We start from the raw sequence: 8,062 nt of genomic DNA on the forward strand, positions 1-8,062 counted from the left end.
TACTCTCAAGCAACAAATTACATGATCTATTTCTTTAAAAGATAAAGTTTCGACTTGACCTCCTTGGCTGAATCAGGAGACCAGACCTTCTTGCCAATATGTAGGCATTTTTCATTTTAGAAATGAAACGGAATACTATGTTACACCTGACCTCTTTTCCCATCACAAACCAGGCCATCTGTGCTGAAACACTTTTTTTTCCCCTCAGTTTTAATTTCTTTTCCAATATTCTTTTTCTCTTGTAAGGAACGTTTCCACTTCAAACGCTCTCAGACACTATCCTAAGGCAAAACTGATGCTTTGGGGAAACTTGCTTAGAAGGTGGTTAATTAATTTCATACCAAATGTTTTTGACCTCCTATTACCAACGCTTTTTGCAAGGAGTAGATTTGTGTGCAAATTAAGCCACTTAGGTCAATAGATCCAGTAGCTAAAAAAACTGATGGAATGTTGCTGTGTTTATTATTAGCACATACGTCTAACTTCTCACCTATGACTTGTTTTACAACCACAGTGATTAAAGCCATTTCCTCAAGCTTGCTGTTTCTCAAAAGAAGGAATAGAAAAAAAATTTTATTCTACTGCATTTAGGAAGTCACCTGAAAACACCAAGCTGATTGTACTTGCTCCTAGATGCTTCTCCCCAAATCAAACATTTTTATGGTCTTTTAGGTTCTCTGTTGAGGTCAGTTTCCTTGAGTCACTCCCAGTTCATCCTTCCCACAGCTCTGCCCCATCCAGTTCTTACAGACCATTCACACTCCGGACTCAGACTTTCTATATGTCACCTGTTTACAGCATTAAGTTGACACTACATTGTGTTCTTTTGTCATTCCTGTTTTTTTCTTCTTAATATTTATATGTTCTTAACCACACTTTTGTTATTAAACATAGCACAACATTTTTGGCTACCACAATTTTGAGTACAATTACAAACATAAGTAACTTAGAAGGCAGAACTGTTCACAGGTCCAAGTATAAGCAGACCCCATTCTAATTATGAGAAAATCTTGGTACCTCAGGTATCTGGGGACACTCTGAGCAACATGAAAATGGGACTCCGGGTTGAAGACTTTGCCTTCTAATCTCAGTGCTCTGACGGAGAGACTGGAGCAAGCAAATTTCAGCAGTGAAGTAGAATACGTCCTTGGAAATGGAAATGGAAAGAGTGGTGAATTCTTAACAAATTTCTAGCAAAATCTACAGGCAGAAGCCACAGTTCCTTCTCTTAGGTAACTGTTGTTTGATCTGACCCTTGGAGGAACAAGTCATTGCAGTTTCCAAACACAGTTTGGAGCATTTATCATGACTTCTTCAACATTTATCGATGGCGTCACAGTTCCATCCTATTCAAACACAAAGTTCCAGCCATCCCTATCCCAGCACTGCACTGTCTTCCCTCACCCTGACCTCTATCCTACACCATAGGCCTTCATCTGGTCTTCTCGTGGTTTCTCAATGTCATTCCCCCAAAGTGCCTTTTTCCAATTTTCATCGTGTATTTTAAAAAGTGATTTTTAAAATTTAGCCACTATCTAAGAGTTTTCAAATCAAACCCTTGTGCTACCAAATCAAATTTTACTTTTATCAAGCTGATGGCATACAGAATTGAGGTGGCTGCCAGAGTTCAACGTGCATGTCAACTTCCAAGCTATTTAAAGAATACCCAGCTGTTCCTCAAGTGAGGCGTTCAATACATACTGGTTGAATGAATGAAAGAATGAATGAATGGCAAGTAACCACTACTACCATATGGGAGATATGTGACGTAGTGAAAACAATTTACAATTTATTTTTTAGAAATCTGAGTTTGGATATAGCCTGAAATGAGTTATGGGACCCACATAAAGAATAAAATGAGAGAGAAGTACTGGACGAGATTAACTGCAGGCTGGTAAGAAATATGGAATGAATATGAACTATGGAATCTGATCAAAAAGAAGGCATAAAAATAGATAATAAACTCAAGACACAGAGAGTTTACCTGAAGATCAGAATTGTAACCTGTAGTCTGTGAGCAGCTAAAAAATCCAGATCACCAGGAGTTTCTATTGTAAACTAAATGTACAACGCAAAGGCAATTGTCAGATCGTGCGAGCCATCAAAGGGCATCAGCAGCAGGGTAAGAGACACAGTGTAGTGTGTTGGAATCTAAAAGATGTCCTCAACTTGGAGGGTAGAGCTCCTCTAACCTCACATCCTCCAACCCAAACACACACACACACACACACACACACACACACACGTGCACACATGCACACACACAGAGGCACACAATCTCCTGATAGGGTTGGAGAAAGAAGCTGAACTAAAATTACTTGTTGAGATTTGGTCCAGTTATGAAAGTCCCAATCATTTTACAGAGAAAGTTACACGGCAGTTTTACCTTTGGAGTTCAATGAAAAATAAGCAGACCTAGATCTCTAGCCTGCTGATACTTGAGAAAAGAGAAGAATCTGTAGGATTTCTGACTCTCAGACCAAACCTGAAGCAATAGTTAAGAGTACAAAAGACATTTCAAATGAAAGGGAATAAGAAATGGTGGAGGAAATAATTCCTTCATCAGAGTTTAGGGAAAAGCTAGGTTAGACATGGAAGATGAAGTAGTCTAGGCATTAACTAGCTCATAGTTATCAGGTTTGAAAATTGCCTAATGAGCCAGCCAAATAATTGGTTTAGCAAAATTATCTTTTCTTGACCAAAGTGGAAACATACTGTTTTATATTCTTATGGTGTGAAAAGGAGACAGAACAAACTACATCTCTATAGATATATTTATAAATATACGCGAGATATCTCCGTAAACATACTAACTCTATGTGCTAAATATTCAGGCACTAGGGAAAGTAAGGAGGCAATTGAGGGTTTATTAAGATGTCTTTATAAATATAGTCACCTACCCTTAAAAATACTATTTTGTTCAGTTTAAAGAGCCATCTCCTCAGCTCAGAAAATTTATCTATTTCATGCTCATATTCAGCAGCAATTGGCAGAAGCTGGATTCTTGAGTGGTATTTATGCAACTCTAAGAGGGGTTCATGTTATTTTTTAAAAATTATGAATAAGGAATGAATTTTCTTTTGCCTCATTTTAACTAATTTATTTTTTTAGCCAAGGATTTCTTTGCTCAAGCGATTATGCTGGGCTCTGGGGATAAAATGGTGGATGAAATAGCCATTGCCCTTGCTTTTGTGGGCATTCAATAAAACAAGCAGAGTTAAATCCAGTTGCCTTCAGTAAATCAGGCATTAAATATATCCAAGGAGTGTATGCTGTTTTATTTTAGGTTTCCCAAAAGCAGAGCTAGAGACAAAGCTTAGGATGCTGGTAGTTTATCCCAGGAAGCAGGAATGAGGGGACAGAGAGGGTGAGACTGCAAGATCAGTAATGTAGGCCATGCTCTCTTGATGTGCCCAATGCCTCCAAGAGCTGCCCTCCTTGAAAACTGAGACATGGAAGTATTTATTCACCTACTCCCCTTGTTTGAGAGTTGCTCCCTGGGGACATGAACTCTCCCAGATTCTTGCTCCATGTTTTCATGTGGGCCACAGGAGTCCCTGCTGTGTCTAAGAAGGACACAGGGCAGAATACAGGAAGACATCTGCTTGCTTGGGGACTGACATTAAGGTGAGTCTATGAGCAAAGAGAACTGTCCACTGCAGCTGCACTGAAACAGAAGAGCAGGGTTGAGGGGATGTGACAGAGGCCCCAGGCTTCAACTATAAAAGGCATTCTAAGACTGCCTTTCCTGATGCTGCAAAACGGCTTCAGGATTCAAGTCTCCAAGAAAAAAAAAAACAATCAGAAGAATGTAAATCTGCTCAACTGATCTTATAAAATTGGAGTGGGGATGAGATCCAACACCCACGCCATTTCTCTCCATTAGACATCTCCAACTTGGGAAATACCCTGGCGACATCCAGTTTAAATATTTTGGTGCTTATGGTGTTCTTTTCTCCCTGCCTTAACCCCATGTTCCCAAGGCCTTATGTTGTTTGAAGAGGAATTGATGCTATGATAAAGGAAACACATAGGCATGAAGCTACAGATGGAAGCAAACAGATTGATCGCATAGATTTTGCCAAAGGAACAAGCAGGGACTATTTTTGTCTTCAAGAGTTATGCTCTCATTTATATTTGAATAGTGTGTTCTAACTTATCACCAGCACAGTATAATGCTGTCTTTCCCTGAATAATAGTGATGAGTTTACTTTCGTCATTCCACAACCCTACCCCGGATGCTTTTTGGCCAGTAGCAATAATTTGTAATAAGTGATGTAGATGAGGGCAGTAGTCCATGCCTTTGGGACTAAGTTCACAGACATTTGATATATTATTCTTTACAAGTGCCAGTATGATTAAAATAATTTCACAATAATATTTACAACTTACTTTCAGTGGAAAAATGTGAAGAACTGTAAATTAAGGTGAAGGCTATTTGGGAGTCTACTGTATTATTTTTATAACTTCCCTGTAAGTTTAAGATTTTTTTTCAAAATTAAATGTTAACAAACATTGCATGATATATAACTACATAAGAAATATGTGCCTGATGAAATAGGGTAGACAGTGTAAATAAATGAGATTAAATTAAGAAATATGACTGCCCAAAAGAGAGAAACAGGTTTTGCTGTACAACCTTACAGATTTTTTTATGACCTACAAAGAGGAAATCAATCAATCAATTGAAACAGACACAGAGCTAACACAGATAGGAGAATCAGCAGACAAGGACATTAAAAGTAGTATTATAACTGTATTCCCGATAGAGTGAGTTTAGCACTTGCACATCCCAGAGGGTGAGTGCCTTCCTAAAATCTGTGCCCCAGATATGTCTCATGTCTCACCCTAGTCCTGGTACTGCTTCCAGATGTTCAAAATGAAGACACAGAAGATGTAAAAAAAAACAAAAACAAAAAACAACTCAAAGCTCTGCAAGTGGAAACTACACTGTGTGAGATGAAAAGGTATATTGAATGGGATTAATGGCAGATTAATTATCGCAGAAGAAAAGATTAGTTACACTGGAGTCATAATAATAGAAACTAGCCAAAATAAGATAATTTGAAAAAGAAAGTGGAAAGAAAATCTACGGACTGTGGGATAACTCCAGAGGCTCAATATATCTATAGAGTCCACAAACGAAAGGGAAAGAGGAATGGAGGAAAGTAAAAATAAGTGAAGAATAATGGTTCAAAAAAATTCCAAATTTGATGGAAATTATAAACTTATATATGCAAGAAACTTAATCCAAAGCACAAAAACTGTAAACAAAAGAACATCAAGATTATCATAATCAAGTTGCTCACAACCAATTATAAAGAGAAAATCTTTAAAGCTGCCAGAGACACATCACGCATAGAAAAAATATAATAAAAAATGTCTCATAGGAATCAATACAGGTAAGAAGACAGTGGAAGAATGGTTTTAAAATACTGAAATTTAAAAAAGGAAAACTGCATCCTTAGAATCCTGTACTCAGCAAATACAACCTTCAGAAAGGAAGGCAGAAAGAAATAATTTCCCAAACATACAGAGAATGAAAGAATCCATCACATGCAGTCCCACACTACAAGAAATCTTAAAGGAAGTCCTTCAGGCAGAAGGAAAATGATACCAGATGAAAATCTGTATCTACATAAAGGAATGAAGCATCCCAGAAATAGTAATTATCAAGAACTGTGAATTGTCTGAGCTTTTACTCTATTTGCAAGTTAATAGGTTAGCCTTCCACAGTTTCATGGGTGCTGGCAGAAGATACAAGACTCCTGGGTCAGAGACAAAGAACTTTATTACTCATAACACAGCAAGCAGCATGAGCTTCATGTTTGTGCCAGGTCTCCATGCCGTCCAAGGCCCGTGTGGTAAAGCAGGTTGGCCTAGATGTGTGAGGCACATGGTTCCTTGTAAGCAAGAAACCCTGAATTTAGTAAAATAATTTTTTTTTATAGACTGCAAGCAAATCTGTCCAAACTTTGCCCAGGAGGAAATCATTATCTTTAGTATAAAAGATAGCAAAACCCATGCCCTATGTACCAGCAGGAGGCATTATTTTAGTCTCATTGAAGGCTGTTCATTATATAAACATCCTTGGAAAGATAGTCTAGAAAAAGCTTCCAGTGCCTTTGCTCACAAGATGTTCAGAAATATGGGAAACTCATTAAGAATTGTCTCACAATGGTAACTACATAAGCAAATATACAAGTTTTTTTCTAATTATTTAAATGTCTATAGGATCGTAGACTGTTAAAATAAAAAAAAATAATAATGTAGTGAAAGGCCTAAAATATATGTAAAACGTAAGATAAAAATAACACAAAGCTCAGAAGGAAAGATGAAAGTATGTGATAAGATCCTTTTGCTATACATGGGATGTTTTAATGTCACTTGAAGGCAGATTGAGATAAGGTAAAGGAGCATATCATAAACCATAGAGCAACCACTAAAATAACAAAACAAAAAATTGTAGCTAAAAAGCCAACAAATGAGATAAAATAAAATCATAAATAATTCAATTAGTCCAAAATGAGGCAAAAAAAGGAAAAGAACAAAAAGCAGAGGGAAAAATAGAAAACACAGTAAGATGATAGATTCAAGCCTAATAATGTAATCACAGTGAATGTAAATAGTCTAAATCCTCCAATTAAAAGTCATAGATAGATTTGTTTAAAAGCAGGACACAATTATAAGTTGTATATAAGGAGCACTTTCAATTATAGTCACAAATGAATTAAAAGTAAAAAGACTAGAAAAAGACATACCATGGAGGTCTGGGCAAGATGGCGGAAGAGTAAGACGCGATCACCTTCCTTCCCACAGATACAGTAGAAATACATCTACACGTGGAACTGCTCCTACAGAACACCCACTGAACGCTGGCAGAAGACGTCAGACTTCCCAAAAGGCAAGAAACTCCCCACGTACCTGGGTAGGGCAAAAGAAAAAAGAAATAACAGAGACAAAAGAATAGGGACGGGACCTGCACCAGTGGGAGGGAGCTGTGAAGGAGGAAAGGTTTCCACACACTAGGAAGCCCCTTCGCGGGCAGAGACTGCGGGTGGCGGAGGGGGGGAAGCTTCAGAGCCACGGAGGAGAGCGCAGCCACAGGGGTGCGGAGGGCAAAGCGGAGAGATTCCCGCACAGAGGATCGGCGCCGAGCAGCACTCACCAGCCCGAGAGGCTTGTCTGCTCACCCGCCGGGGCGGGCGGGGCTGGGAGCTGAGGCTCGGGCTTCAGTGCTAGCCGGGAGGGAGTCTGGGAAAAAGACTGCAGCTGCCGAAGAGGCAAGAGACTTTTTCTTGCCTCTTTGTTTCGCGGCGCGCAAGGAAAGGGGATTCAGAGCGCCGCCTAAACGAGCTCCAGAGACAGGCGCGAGCCGCGGCTATCAGCGTGGACCCCACAGGCGGGTGCGAGCCGCGGTTATCAGCGCGGACCCCAGAGACGGGCATGAGACGCTAAGGCTGCTGCTGCCGCCACCAAAAAGCCTGTGTGTGAGCACAGGTCACATCCACACCGCCCCTCCCGGGAGCCAGTGCAGCCCGCCACGGCCAGGCTCCCGTGATCCCGGGACAACTTCCCTGGGAGAACGCACGGCACGCCTCAGGCTGCTGCAACGTCACGCCGGCTTCTGCCGCCGCAGGCTCGCCCCGCCTCCTCCGTACCGCTCCCTCCCCCCGGCCTGACTGAGCCAGAGCCCCCGAATCAGCTGCTCCTTTAACCCCGTTCTGTCTGGGCGGGGAACAGACGCCCTCAGGCGACCTACATGCAGAGGCGGGTCCAAATCCAAAGCTGAACCCTGGGAGCTGTACGAACAAAGAAGAGAAAGGGAAATCTCTCCCAGCAGCCTCAGAAGCAGCGGATTAAAGCTCCACAAACAACTTGATGAGCCTGCATCTGTTGAATACCTGAATAGACAACGAATCATCCCAAATTTAGGAGGTGGACTTTGGGAGCAGGATATATTAATTTTTCCCCTTTTCCTTTTTTTGTGAGTGTATATGTGTATGCTTCTGGGTGAGATTTTGTCTGTATAGCTTTGCTCTCACCCTTAGTCCTAGGGTTA

The sequence above is a fragment of the Eubalaena glacialis genome, chromosome 5, assembly GCF_028564815.1.
Source record: "Eubalaena glacialis isolate mEubGla1 chromosome 5, mEubGla1.1.hap2.+ XY, whole genome shotgun sequence".
In the NCBI taxonomy this organism is placed as follows: Eukaryota; Metazoa; Chordata; class Mammalia; order Artiodactyla; family Balaenidae; genus Eubalaena; species Eubalaena glacialis.